The sequence below is a fragment of the Bos grunniens genome, chromosome 7 (genome assembly GCF_055505025.1).
Source record: "Bos grunniens cultivar Pamir isolate PY7600 chromosome 7, Bosgru_T2T1.0, whole genome shotgun sequence".
Classification (NCBI taxonomy): domain Eukaryota; kingdom Metazoa; phylum Chordata; class Mammalia; order Artiodactyla; family Bovidae; genus Bos; species Bos grunniens.
The window spans coordinates 69,602,240-69,617,535 of record NC_141171.1 but is presented as its reverse complement, the minus strand read 5'-3'; the positions used below and the strand labels follow the sequence as shown (position 1 = coordinate 69,617,535).

The following is a 15,296-nucleotide window of genomic DNA, read 5'->3' as shown; positions in this document are numbered from 1 at the left end:
CCAAACCCATGTCCATTGTGTCCGTGATGCCATCCAACCATCTCATCCTCTGTCATCCCCTTCTCCCCCTGCCCTCAACCTTTCCCAGCATCAGGGTCTTTTACAATGAGTCAGCTCTCCATATCAGATGGCCAAAGTATTGGAGTTTCAGCTTCAACATCAGTCCCTCCAATGAACACCCAGGACTGATCTCCTTTAGGATGGACTGGTTGGATCTCCTTGTAGACCAAGGGACTCTCAAGAGTCTTCCCCAACACCACAGTTCAAAAGCATCGATTCTTCGGCGCTCAGCCTTCTTCACAGTCCAACTCTTACATCCATACATGATCACTGGAAAAACCATAGCCTTGACTAGACGGACCTTTGTTGGCAAAGTAATGTCTCTGCTTTTTAATATGCTGTCTAAGTTGGTCATAACTTTCCTTCCAAGGAGTAAGCGTCTTTTAATTTCATGGCTGCAATCACCATCTGCAGTTATTTTGGAGCCCCCAAAAATAAAGTCTGACACTGTTTCCACTGTTTGCCCGTCTATTTGCCGTGAAGCGACGGGACCAGATGCCATGATCTTAGTTTTCTGAATGTTGAGCTTTAAGCCAACTTTTTCACTCTCCTCTTTCACTTTCATCAAGAGGCTCTTTAGTTCTTCACTTTCTGCCATAAGGGCGGCGTCATCTGCATATTTGATATTTCTCCCAGCAATCTTGATTCCAGCTTGTGCTTCTTTCAGCTCAGCATTTCTCATGATGTACTCTACATATAAGTTAAATAAGCAGGGTGACAATATACAGTCCTTTTTCTATTTGGAATCAGTCTGTTGTTCCATGTCCAGTTCTAACTGTTGCTTCCTGACCTGCATACAGGTTTCTCAAGAGGCAGGTCAGGTGGTCTGGTATTTCCATCTCTTTCAGAATTTTCCAGTTTATTGTGATCTACACAGTCAAAGGCTTTGGCATAGTCAATAAAGCAGAAATAGATGTTTTTCTGGAACTCTCTTGCTTTTTCTATGATCCAGAGGATGTTGGCAATTTGATTTCTGGTTCCTCTGCCTTTTCTAAAACCAGCTTGAACATCTGGAAGTTCAAGGTTCATGTATTGCTCAAGCCTGGCTTGGAGAATTTTGAGCATCACTTTACTAGCTTGTAAGATGAGTGCAATTGTATAGTAGTTTGAGCATTCTTTGGCATTGCCTTTCTTTGGGATTGGAATGAAAACTGACCTTTTCCAGTTCTGTCTTAGAGGAGCTAATTCTTGGAATTGACAAGACCCTTTCTTTTCCAATTATGAAGTTGTAAATATCAGTTTCTCCACCCAAGCCACTGGCTGAAGCATTTAGGGAAGGGCAGAGAGTGGTATAGGAGGTAGGCAGATAGGGAAAGACAAGGACCAGTGCTCAAAGAAAACTCAAGTAGAAAACTCTTGGAGACTCTGTTTTTTGAACTTTGAAATCATTGGTGGCAGGGTTTAGTCACTGACAGCACAAGTTCAAGAGCTGAATCATTTCAAAAATTAAATCTTCTCAGGAGAAGATTTAATTTTCATACTGGGGCAGTGGTTCACTTTAAAACAAAACAAATTTTTTAATCCTAAGAATTAACTAAAATCCAAAACGCTGTCTTGGATCATGAGCTCCATCAGTTCTTGACATCATCTAGACCTGCATCTAGAACTCCACTGTAATTTTTAGGCATGTGTCAGGTTTCTGTGAAAACTTTTGTTTAAATGTAAATTTCATATCAACACTGTCAGTTTTTTGTCTTAATAAAACTATAGATTTATAAAAAGATAATAATAAACAAGTAAATTAAGAGGGTGGGAGGAAATGCTTGGAAATGATGAATATGTTTATGGCATTGGTTGTAGTAATGGTTTCACAGATGTATATTTATCTCCAAACTCATCAAGTTGTATACATTAAATATGCACAGCTTTTTGTATAACAATAACACCTCAATAAAATGGTTTTTAAAAAACACTAGGGATACAACAGCAAACAAGATAGTCGAGGAGATGTGACCACATTTGTAACCCGTGTGATGGCTCATTCAAGCACCAAATATAGATTCTCTAATGTCATGTGTAGTTTTTTTTTTCAGTTTACACTTCATTCTCGCTCACTCAACCATCTTAAAAAGTGCATCTAACCCTCCATGTATAATGTTGGTTATATACAGCCAAACAATTGCCTCATTGGCCCTCCCCAAGTTTGAAATTCTCCTCAATCAGTCATCCTTCTGGGCTCAGACTTGTGTGAATGTCAGGAATTCCCTGGTGGTCCAGTGCTTATGCTCCATTCTTGCACTGCTGGGGGCCCAGGTTCAATCCTTGGTCGGGGAGCTAAGATCTCACAAATCAAGTGGCAGGGCCAAAACTAAATTAATTAATTAAAAATGCACAGACTTGTGTAAATGTAAGAGTTCCAATTTAAATGCAAATAGCCCTGCAGCCATAACACATTACATCATTGTCATTCATTAACACCTTTCAAGTGTAACAGCAACTGGGAAGTCTAAGAAATCCTGGAAAGGGAGAGAACGTAAAAGTGCTTCCAGAAAGAACAAGGCCAGCTGGCAGCCTCAGCAGGAATATGGGAAAGGGGTTGCCAAGCGATTGAAGAAAGGTGAACTGAGCACACACTTCCACTTGGAGAGACTGAAGGACTTTGTTGAAGGACAACAGGACAATCAGTAACAAACTGAATGATGTCTGGTATTAGACTATGTAATTAGCTACTCATTTATATTCTCACGTATATCTGAACCTCTTAATGGTTCACAATCATTTTTGGAAGAAGATGTGGTATATTTTATGTAACAATATGGAGAAAAATCTACTTACCAGGAGAACCCACCCACTACCAAAATTGTTTACTTGGATGAATAACTAAATTATAAGCTTTGATGAGGAAGAAGGCCTCCAAGAGGCAGTTGATGATCACTCTGGGGCTAATTCCAGGGTTTGGCTTTGCTGACAAGGATCTATAAATTGCGGACAAAAGCTGAATAGGCTGGATAATAAAAGAGTCTTCAGAGGCTGTTTGGAGTAAGAGAGGAAGAATGACAAGGTCACTGGCAGAGGACAGAAGAAGAATGAGGACCTTATTAGTTCTCTAATGTGTGATCTCTGATGCAAATCAACTTTCCTATTTCCTCATGAAATCTTCAGAAAAAGTCCATTCTTGTTAGTGTGTCCTATTAACAGGGGTTCACCAAAGACATTAGGGAATAGTGTGAGTACCAGCCATCCACAGCAGTCTACCACATCTGGCTTCTACTTATGAATATTTAAAGAACTGGAGTCGTACAAGGCCCAATGTATGGAGCTTGTTGCTTAACACAGCATTATACATTTGGAGATGGGATTTTTATAATTTTTTATTGAAATACAGTTGACTTAAAATGTGTCAATCTCTGCTGTATAGCAAAGTGACTCAGTTATACACATAGAGACAGTTTTTTAATATTCTTTTTCATTATGGTTTACCACAGGATACTGAATATAGTTCCCTGGGCTATACAGTAGGACCTTGTTGTTTATCCACCCTATATACAATAGTTCGCATCTGCTAACCCCACACTCGCAGTCCAGCCTTCCCCCAGCCCTCCCCCGCTTGGCAATTCTGTTCTGTATGTCTGTGAGTCTGTTTCTGTTTTCTAAATAGATTCGTTTATGCCACATTTTAGATTCCACATGTAAGTGATATATGATAGTTGTCTTTCTCTTTCTAACTTACCTCACTTAGTATGATAATGTCTTGTTCCATCCATGTTGCTGTAAATGGCATTATTTCAGTTTTATGGTTTAGTAGTATTTCAATGTGTATGTACCATATCTTCTGTATCCATTTATCTGTCAATGGACATTTAGTTTGTCTCTATGCCTTGGATATTGTAAATACTACTGCTGTGAACACAGGAGTGTACGTATCTTTTTGAACTATAGTTTTGTTCAAGTATATGCCTAGGAGTGGGATCACTGGATCATATGGTAATTCTATTCTTGGTTTTCTAAGGAAACTCCCCACTGTTTTCCATCATGGCTGCACCAACTTACATTCCCACCAATAGTGTAGGAGGGTTCCCTTTTCTCCACATCTTCTTCAGCATTTATTGTTTGCAGATTTGCTGATGATAGCCATTCTGACTGGTATGAAATTATATTTCATTGCATGAACTGAACTAAACTGAATAATAATTAGTGATGCTGAACATCTTCTCATGTGCCATCTTTTCACACTAGCTATCTGTAAGTCTTCCCCATTCTCGGGAGGCATGTGACTCTGGATTGGCAAGACTAGAGAATTCCACCAAGGCCACTTTTCCCAATGAAGACAAGAATTAGAGAACCCGGCTCTCCATTGAGAGACAAATACAATCCATGGGGCCTGGGAACATAAAGCTTCATGAAACTGATCTCCTAAAAATAAATTCCATTTTCTTCTCCATCAAAAGGCTGCTGAGACACCATTGGGTGGCACTATTGCTTACATTTTAAAATTTCAGATAGTCAAAGTCACATTTCAAACTCAGCAGCAGAAAGAATAGCAGAGCTTTCTCCAAGAAGCTCCAGAAGACAGCATCCTACCAAGGTATATCACCAATATGGTTAAACTTCAGAAGGTTCAAAGTAAGTAAAATATGATTTCTTAGAAAATAACCCAACTATATAAAAAACATTATCTACCAGATTCAATGAACATCAGCATCCTCATTACAATTTCCATGCAACTTGACATCCTAAAGAGCTTCTTTCCTCATTTGAGATGTATTGCCAGCAATTGCCATTCACTTCTGTTTAAGGGATAATGGGGGAAGGCATACTGTTTTGTGGCTTTTCTTTTCCACAAACATGCTTAAGCCTTGGTTAGTCGATTACCCCCATGACTCCTATATCCATTTACAGTAATTTCTATTAAGAAAAGTTCCACCTCTTGCACTAATGGGAGTTTTGATGACCAACTCAAGGTCCCTAGCTACTATATGTAGCTGTTATCCCTGCGTGGACTTCCACGTGCTATAGTGCATGCTATCCCTGCACTATAGAATAATGGATCTTTGAGAAATATAATAATTCTTCCTGCTCTTCCTCTCACACCCACCTTACTAGCAGATAGAAATCAGCAGGGGTGAGAGCCAGCAAAGCAACACTGGACACATTTGTCACAGTTACAGTTACCAGTGTCTGGCATAACACACACAGGAAAACACGTGCCACACAATGGGGTTTAATTCAACAGATCAACCCCCTATTAATTATATTTTTCACTGTTAATATTTTTAACTAATTTAAATAGCTCCATGCTGCTGTCCTAGAGTAAAACCAAACGTGTACACTGCTAACTGCATGACAATGAAAGATTATACTATCACAATCAATTACATGTGCCAACTTTTTTCAATGGCACATTCTGCTCGTGACAGCCAGAGAAACAACAGGGGAAAAGAAAGAACCAAAACATAAGCCATATACAAAATGAGAGAAAAAGACAATAGAAAATTATCCCAAAGTTTGATGCAACAGATATGATTGATGGTAGAAGCCCTCCCCATTCAACCCTGGCTTCTAAAAAACAGAATAAAAAGCCCAAGACAGAGATTTTAAACAGAATCCTTGCCATGCTACTGTGTGGACCACAGTAACAGGAATGGCATCATCTGAGAGCTTGCTAGAAATGCAGATTCTCGGGCCTTACCTAGACCTAATGAATCATATCACACAGGTGATAGGCATGCATATTAAAGTCTGAGAAGCTCTGCTCTAGCTCACTGGGGTATGAGAAAACAAAAACCTCCTAATGATGGAGGGCCATTTCTACAAGGATGAACCTAGTGAAGGAGGCTAAGAAAGGAAGTAATGTTTTTATTTTTTTTCAAAGTGTTAATGTTTTAATTCTTTTTCAATGTTTTATAGGGCCTCTTGCCTGTAAGTTTTCAGATGGAGTCAGTTAGACAATGTGATGACTGACAAATGATTAATTTTAATTTTTAATTAATTTATTTTTTTAATTGAAGGATCATTGCTTTACAGAATTGTGTTGGTTTCTTTCAAACATCAACATGAATCAGCCATAGGTATACACATGTCCTCTCCCTTTTGAACCTCCCTCCCACCTCTCTCCCCATCCTATCCCTCTAGGTTGTTACAGAGTCCTGGTTTAACTCCCTGAGTCATATAGCAAATTCCCATTGGCTATTTATTTTACATATGGTAATGTAAGTTTCCATGTTACTCTCTCCATACATCCCATCCTCTCCTCCCTCCCCTCCCACCGTGTCCATAAGTCTGTTCTCTAGGTCTGTGTCTCCACTGCTGCCCTACAAATAGGTTCATCAGTACCATTTTTCTAGATTCCATATATATGCATTCAGTTCAGTTCAGTTTAGTTGCTCAGTCGTGTCCAATTCTTTGCAACCCCATAAATCGCAGCACGCTAGGCCTCCCTGTCCATCACCAACTCCCGGAGTTCACTCAGACTCATGTCCATTGAGTCAGTGATGCCATCCAGCCATCTCATCCTCTGTCGTCCCCTTCTCCTCCTGCCCCCAATCCCTCCCAGCATCAGAGTCTTTTCCAATGAGTCAGCTCTTCACATGAGGTGGCCAAAGTACTGGAACGTCAGCTTTAGCATCATTCCTTCCAAAGAAATCCCAGGGCTGATCTCCTTCAGAATGGACTGGTTGGATGTCCTTGCAGTCCAAGGGACTCTCAAGAGTCTTCTCCAACACATATATGCATTAGTATGTGATATTTGCTTTATCTTTCTGATTTACTTCACTCTGTATAATAGACTCTACATTTATCTACCTCATTAGAACTGACTCAAATGTTTTCCTTTTTATGGCTGAGTAATATTCCATTGTACATATGTACATATGTACCACAACTTCTTTATCCATCCATCTCTTGATGGACATCTAGGTTGCTTCCATGTTCTAGCTATTGTAAATAGTGCTATAGTGAACATTGGGGTATGTGTGTCTTTTCAATTTTGGTCTCCTCAGGGTATATGGCTAGTAGTGGGATTGCCGGGTCATATGGTGGTTTTATTCCTAGTTTTTTAAGGAATATCCATACTGGACAAATGATTTTTAATGTCACTTTCTCCTTGTACTCTGAACATGCCATGTCTTATAGTATACTTTCAAGTTGCAACAGGACATAAAGATCTGTATTTTATTAATGACTTTGTCTTTTTACATAATATTTCAAGTTTTATTGCTTAAATGAGAAATCTAGATACATCTAATTCATTTATTTGTGCTATACCCAGAGAAGGAAATGGTAACCCATTCTAGTATTCTTGCCTGGAGAATCTCATGGACAAAGGAGCCTGGCGGGCTAGAGTCCATGGAGTTGTAAAGAGTCGGACACAACTGACAGGACTTAGCACAGCACTTATTCATTCAACAATAATCACTGACCATCTGCTATGTGATAAGCAGGTTTCTAAGTGCTACAGATACATCAGTAAATAAAACAGACAAAACTGCCTGCTTTTGTTGGGTTTGCATTCTTTTCAGGGGAGACAGACAATAAGAAAAATTAGTAAGTGATATCATATTTTATATGCTGATAAGTGCTATGGAAAATAACAGAACATAGAGGAGCATGGGGGGAATAGGGAAGGGTTTGCAATTTTAAGTGGGAAGGTCAAGGTAAGTCTCACTTGAGCAAAGACTTGTAGCGAAGCAAGGGGTGAAACACTCAGATTTCTGGGAGGGGAGCACCCTAGGTATGACTGGCATTTTGAGGAAAAGAAGAAATTTATGGAACAGAATGATCAAGTAAAAGAGTAAAAAGAAATTAAGTCACTTATGTAACAGGGGTGTGAATTAAGGCCTTTTATAAATAAGGATTCTTATTAAAAAAAAAAAAAAAAAACCTTTTACTCAGAGTCAGATGAGATGTCAATGGAGCTTTTTGAGCAGAAAAGTGGCATGACCTAACTTACATGTTTTAACAGAATGATTCTGGCTGCTGTTTGAGAATAGACTATTGGGATAAGCAAGAACGGAAGCACAGAGACCAGTTGGTAGGTTTCCACTGTAATGCAGGTCAAAGATGATAGAAGCTTAGATTAAGGTGGCAGTAGCAGAAGTGTTGAGAAGCGGTTAGATTCTAGGTTTCTTTCATGAGATTTGCTGATGCTTTGGATGTGGGATATGAGATAATGAAGAAAACCAAGGATGATAAAAGTTCATGGCCTAAACAACTGGAAGGTTGGGAAAGATATGAATAGGGCAAGTCTATGGGAGGAAGATCAAGACTTTCTTTTGGACAGGTTGGATTTGCTTTCTAAAGGCAAAAACCCTAACGCAAAACAATGTTTCATGGGAGACAACTGTTTAGTTACTTTTTTTATTGACACGATGAGAGGTGGAAAAAATCTTCTGTAGGCACTGGGCAAGGAGATGAGTTGGAAGGGATGCAAAAGACATAAACACTTCCGAAGAGTCTTACTTCCAGTCCTATTACTTATCGGTGTATCACTTATGGGAGGCATCAAGTTTCATACGTCTCAGTTTCCCCATCTCTGCGAAGGAGCCCTGCGTTTAGCCCCTCCCTGTAAAGTCCCAAAATTAGGGAACAATACACAGACAAACGGGCACTCACATGCACCCACACGTGCACCTACACATGCACACACGGAAAGTGAGTCCACGATACCACATGAGCCCTTCAGAACTTGGATGCCAACCAGAGATAAGGGAGTAAAGCAGAAAATACTGACTTGACTCAGTATAGCTAGAATGAACTAATAGTGTGTTTTTTGCTATTAGAAAGTCTCAAGGGATTTCCCTAGTGGTCCAGTGGTTAAGATTTTGCCTTCCAATGCAGGGGGTGCTGGTTCAATCCCTAGTTGGGGAGCTAAGATCTCATGTGCCTTGAGGCCAAAAAAAAAAAAAAACCATAAAACATGAGCAATATTGTAACAAATTCAAAAAAAGACTTTAAAATGGTCCATATCAAAAGCACTTTAGAAAAAGAATAGTCAAAAAAATGAGACCAAGTTGAGTTATCAAAACCCAATGTGACTTTTTTTTGCACAACTAATTATTAAATCCACATTTTTACTATTACTAGCTTTTGAAATCACTTCACATTTTCTCTCTTCCATGAAGATCTTCTTGATAGGTTCACCAGGCTATCCATTTGATACTCAGTACACATAGTCTTGCATTGTTATTTATCTTGTATTTATATAGCTTGAGTCACCTCCTTGAATTCATCAATATTTTCAATTCAACAAGGCTTTTTTTACGGCACTGAATAGAATTGCTTTTAGCCACGAGAAACAAACAGTGTCAGACTTTATTTTGGGGGGCTCCAAAATCACTGCAGATGGTGATTGCAGCCATGAAATTAAAAGACGCTTATTCCTTGGAAGGAAAGTTATGACCAACCTAGATAGCATATTCAAAAGCAGAGATATTACTTTGCTAACAAAGGTCTGTCAAGTCAAGGCTATGTTTTTTCCAGTGGTCATGTATGGATGTGAGAGTTGGACTATGAAGAAGGCTGAGCGCCAAAGAATTGATGCTTTTGAACTGTGGTGTTGGAGAAGACTCTTGAGAGTCCCTTGGACTGCAAGGAGATCCAACCAGTCCATTCTAAAGGAGATCAGTCCTGGGTGTTCATTGGAAGGACTGATGCTAAAGCTGAAACTCCAGTACTTTGGCCACCTCATGCGAAGAGTTGACTCATTGGAAAAGACCCTGATGCTGGGAGGGATTGGGGGCAGGAGGAAAAGGGGACAACAAAGGATGAGATGGCTAGATGGCATCACTGAGTCAATGGACATGAGTTTGGGTGAACTCCGGGAGTTGGTGATGGACAGGGAAGCCTGGCGTGCTGTGATTCATGGGGTCGCAAAGAGTCGGACACGACTGAGCAACTGAACTGAACTGAACAATGGATACGGCTTGCATAATTTCACAATTTAATTGTTTCTGGCTATTTCAGGGCTGATGCAGAAGTTTAGCAATATCAACCAGTACCCAGACTTGCCCTACCTTTCTGCTCTGAAGTCCTTACTGTAATATCTTCCCCTGACCCCAAGCCCACTCCTCAGGTTAACCATTCTTCACAGTTTGTACCATTGGACCACCAGGGAAGTCTCCCTCTTTCTTATTAATAGCTTTCTGTTATCCCATTGGATGATTCCACCAGAATGTATTTATTCCCTTTTTAACAGACATTATAATTCTACTTTTCTACCATTAATTTCATACAAGATTTTGATGAACTTCCTTTAAATCTATCCTACAAACACACATAGGAGTCTCCTGTTGGCTAGCTTTCTGAAGCAGCTTGCTATATCATAATTTTTCCCTTTTCTCAACACTTGGCATAGTGTTTTACACCAAAGGGTGTTTCAACAGCATTACTCAATGATCAGTTTCCACAACCATCCCTACCTGATTAACGATCCCTTGAACTTTCTGCATGACTTTTTTTTTTAATGTTTCAGTGAGAGACTGAATTCTTGCATTGAGACAAATAAAAATGTAAAACCCTAATTCTGTTTTGTAGGATTTAAGTTATAATTCACTCCAATTTATTAAAAGGATGCTTTGGGGCTTTTTACCAACAACTTGGCATTTTTAATATGTTCTCATCATAAATTTTTTAAAACATTGTGTTTTTAAGGAACAAATTTTCAAACTGGCCTTTGAAAGTGTCCCCAGAGAACTGCTGTGGATTGCTACTGACGTGAAGAAAACCAAACATTTACCATGTGGAATTGTCATCTGCATATCCACAGGAGCCCTTCCCGGAGGCTGTCTGGGGACCAGAGCCCCCAAATTGCATTTGTGCTATGTGATGAACAGCAGGGAAAATGTCTAGTTTCGTGTCTTGCTCGTCTGATGTGGGTGCCAGTAAGTGACAAAACAGCACAAATGGTCTGTTTGTGTTAAGTGAAAATTGATGTGGGCTATCACTTATTAAAGTACTTATTAAATGTGCACTTTTTTGTATGTGTGTTATTTAATAATGAAGGGTAACAGAATTTCAAAGGCTTGCACCCATGTAAAACTGCATGTAATATCAGTCAATGATGGCTATGAAGAGGCAAAAAATATCATAGTTGAGTAATTTGTGAACTTGGAGGATGAGAGCAAATTCTCCATATTTGAGAATGAAGAAACTAGCAACTGTTTGGGTGTATAAAAACTCAAACATATGGGGTTGTATAAGAGTTCAAACGTATGATGAACATTCATTGATCAAAACGAACCTGAGTGGCTTAGAGCATTTTTTCAAACCTTTTGACTGCAACGCACAATAAGAAATACATTTTATATCACTACTTCATGCAGACACATATGTACATGCCACACACGTGAAAAATGCAAGTTTAATCAAATAATACCCTTACTACATGGTATTTTCCATCTTATTCCATTCCATTTCAGTTTTCAGTGATGGTTCTGACTCACTGAACTGATTTCAGGACTGACTGATTGAAGGTTTATTATTATTGATGGTCAGCAGCTATCCACTAAAACTAGGGGAAAAAGCCAACTTCATGAAAATTGGAAAACTCGGGCACGTAACTGTCACATAGCTCAAGTTTTAGAGTCACAAAGATTTTGGTTTTAGTCCTAGCTCTATCACTAGTCTATCCCTTGGGAAAGATGCTTAAGTTTCATAAGCCTCAGTTTCTCCATCTGTGAAATGTGGATAAAAATAGTATCTATGATATGATAGGCTCTCAAATGATAGCTACCATCACCAGTGTCAGGGGGATGATAATAATGTTGATGGACTCATTCAGCTTGAAATATGTCCCAGAAATGTGAACATAATCCAGGAGAGAGCAAGCCCTACAAAATGAATGAATCTTCTATGGTTGTATCATTCTATTTACAAATTGCACAGGCACCCAAATAAAGGTTTCCTAGAAAAAGAATGACAGTGTTTTCCAAGTCCTAAAAGGCACAGTTTATAACATAACCCTAAAACAAGTACATACGCAGGTATGTTCATAGCAGCACTATTCACAATAGCCAAAAGGTGGAAACAGCATAAATGACCATCAACAGAATGGAACATCATTCAGTCACAAAAAGAAATACAAGTACTGAAACACGCTACAACATGGATGATCCTGCAAACCATGCTGAGAGAAAAATGGCAAACAGAAGTCACATACTATATGATCTCATTTATATGAAATATCCAGAATACAAAAAGCCATATAGACAAAATGCAGATTGATGGCTGCCAGAAGTTGAGGGGAGGAAGGAGAGGGAGAAAATGCTTAATTGGTAGGGGGTTTTACTTCGGAGTGATGAAAATGTTTAACTAGACAGAGGCAGTAGTTGTACAACATTATGAATGTACTTGATGCCGCTGAATTGTTTGCTTTAAAATGGTTGATTTTATAATATGTGACTTCCACCTCAATTTTCTTAAATGAGAATGCCTAGCACATAGGAAGAAACCCAATAATTATTAGTAAATTTTATTACCCGTTGTCTCTATATAAATATATTATTACATTGATATTCTTAAAAGATGGGTACAATCCAGAGGCATTAAGTCTGTCTTAGTAACATTCTAACTAAAAAGAAATTCACAGATTCTCCTCAAGAGTCAGAAAGAGAAGACAGCATCTAAAGAAAGCAACGTATTTAATACACAGAAAACTCCCACCAGAGCCACACAAATAGATGGAAGATGGAGCAACCATCCAAACCTGAATGCAAAAACATGGCACAAACCTGAAGGAAGAAAGTGATATTCATAAATATGCTTAAAAAGCAAACTTACTTATTTAATCTGGAGATGAAGTCTGTAATGGGGAGACTCCTCTCATGAGACCAACAAGCTTGAAGAGAAAAAGAGAGTGATTGAGGGAAAAATACATTTTTTAGATTTTTTTTTTCTTATTGAGATATTTTTGACATACAACATTTTGTAAATTTAAGGTATGGAATATACTGATGTGATACATTTATATTGCAATCTGCCTGCAATGCGGGAGACCTGGGTTTGATTCCTGGGTTGGGAAGATCCCTTGGAGAAGGGAAAGGATACCCACTCCAGTATTCTGGCCTGGAGAATTCCATGGACTGTATAGTAGATGGGGTCGCAAAGAGTCGGACACGACTGAGCGACTTTCACTATCATTGTAGCCTGAGCTAATACCTCTACCAAGTCACATAATTATCACTTCCTCTAGTACTGGGAACAATTAAGATCTAGTCTCTTGGTAAGTTTAATTTTTTTGTTCATAGTAGAGTTTTGTATCTATAATCACTGTACTGCATATTAGATCTAATCTTAGTTGCATACAATAAAAAATTAATAGGAGCAAAGTAACACTCTATATTTAGGTGTCCTAAAACATCTATAATTCGGCATGTTTTAAAAGGTATAAAATCAGACTTAGGAGCTAAACATTAAAAAAAAAAAAGATGTGGGGTTTCAATTAAATAGCTGCTGTGTGGCTGTTTTAAAAAAAAAAGCAGAGATTTCACTGATAGAAGTACAGTGCTCATATCCACAGCAGGGAAGTTATCAGTCCCACTATAATCCCTATACCAAGTACCACACTTTAAGAGAGGCATTGATCCACGATAGTACATTCACAAGAGAATACATTTGGTTGGCAAATGGCCTAGGAAAATATTTCAACAAAAACTGAAGGGATATCACCTAGGGGAGAGAAAGCAAAGAGAAATACAATACAAAGAAGCTTGGGAGTCACATTCTAAATGAACAAATGTGAAAAAACTTTCAGTGAAAATTATCTATTGAAAAAAATCCTCACAAACAACAAGGATTTACTGTATAGCACAAGGAACTTTATCTTCCCTGGTGGCTCAGACAGTAAAGAATCTGCCTCCAATTCAGGAAATGGGGTTTGATCCCTGGGTCGGGAATTCCCCTGGAGAAGGGCGTGGCAACTCACTCCAGTATTCTTGCCTGGAAAATTCCATATCTTGTAATAAACTATAATGGAAAAGAATTGACAAAAAATATATATAGATGTATACATATATATATATATATATGTATAACAAAATCATTTCACTGAATACCTGAAATGAACACAATATTGTAAGTCAACTATACTTCAACTTTTAAAAATTCTCCAAACGAACTGCAGAATACATACATATACATATATATATATATGTATTTTTTGTTTACACACACTGAAGTTTGAAAATCCCAGAGGGAACAAGCGAAAGGAAATCATCCATGCAACTGAACAGACTTCAAATCTTGAGGATAGTTTATCAACTCCTAGAAGTGGCATGGGAGGTTGTATTAGTTTCCTAGGGCTGTTGTAACAAAACACTACAGACGAGGGAGCTTAAAACAACAGAAATATATTTCCCCCATAATTCTACACAGTTGCTAGATACCTAAAATGAAGATATCAGCAGGACCACACTCTCTCTGAGACTTCAGATAGACTCCTTCCTTGCATTTCTGTAGTTTCTTAAAGGGGCATCAAACCTTGATGTTCCTTGGCCTTGTAAAAAATTAATAAACAGAAACCTCAATTAAATAGTCAGGAGACCAAAAGGGGGAGCTCCCATTACCTCTGATAATAGCGTAGCCCAACGGGAAGTAGACCAACCTCCTCTTTTCTCTTGGCAACAACTCAACTAATGAAAAGTCATGGACTCTTTGTTTACTACAGCCCTCCCAAATTCCTTTTCCCCCTCTTTTAACTGTCCCTCCTATGCTGTGATGAGACTTGCATATGGCTTGCCATGGTGGTAGACCCCGAACTGCAATTCTTTCCTGATTCTGAATAAACTCATTTTTGCTGGAAAAGTAACTGGCAGTCTATTTATTTCAGGTCAACAGCCTGCAGCTGCATCACTCAAATCTCTGCCTCTGCTGTCATGTGACATTCTCCCAGTGTGTCTCTGTCTTCACCTGGCACTTTCCTTTTCTTCTAAGGACACCAGTCATATTAAATTAGTTCAGTTCAGTTCAGTCACTCAGTCATGTCCGACTCTTCGCGACCCCATGAACCGCAGCGCACCAGGCCTCCCTGTCCATCACCAACTCCTGGAGTTCACTCAAACGCACGTCCATCGAGTCAGTGATGCCATCTAGCCATCTCATCCTCTGTCGTCCCCTTCTCCTCCTGCCCCCAATCCCTCCCAGCATCAGAGTCTTTTCCAGTGAGTCAACTCTTCGCATGAGGTAGCCAAAGTACTGGAGTTTCAGCTTCAGCATCATTCCCTCCAAAGAAATCCCAGGGCTGATCTCCTTCAGAATGGACTGGTTGGATCTCCTTGCAGTCCAAGGGACTCTCAAGAGTCTTC

The 15,296-nt window shown here is 39.1% G+C and overlaps 1 long non-coding RNA gene across 1 annotated transcript in view; it reads right to left on the bottom strand.

Annotated features, from left to right (window-relative positions):
- LOC147369785 (uncharacterized) overlaps positions 1 to 14,559 on the bottom strand; it is a 142,747-nt gene extending 128,188 nt beyond the window's left edge. Inside the window, exons 1-2 of the long non-coding RNA XR_015167881.1 lie at positions 14,379 to 14,559; positions 12,775 to 12,832 (exon numbers count right to left, since the gene is read on the bottom strand). This is a non-coding gene — a long non-coding RNA (uncharacterized LOC147369785). The remainder of the gene's footprint in view (positions 1 to 12,774; positions 12,833 to 14,378) is intronic.
- Between the last annotated feature and the right edge of the window lie 737 nt (positions 14,560 to 15,296).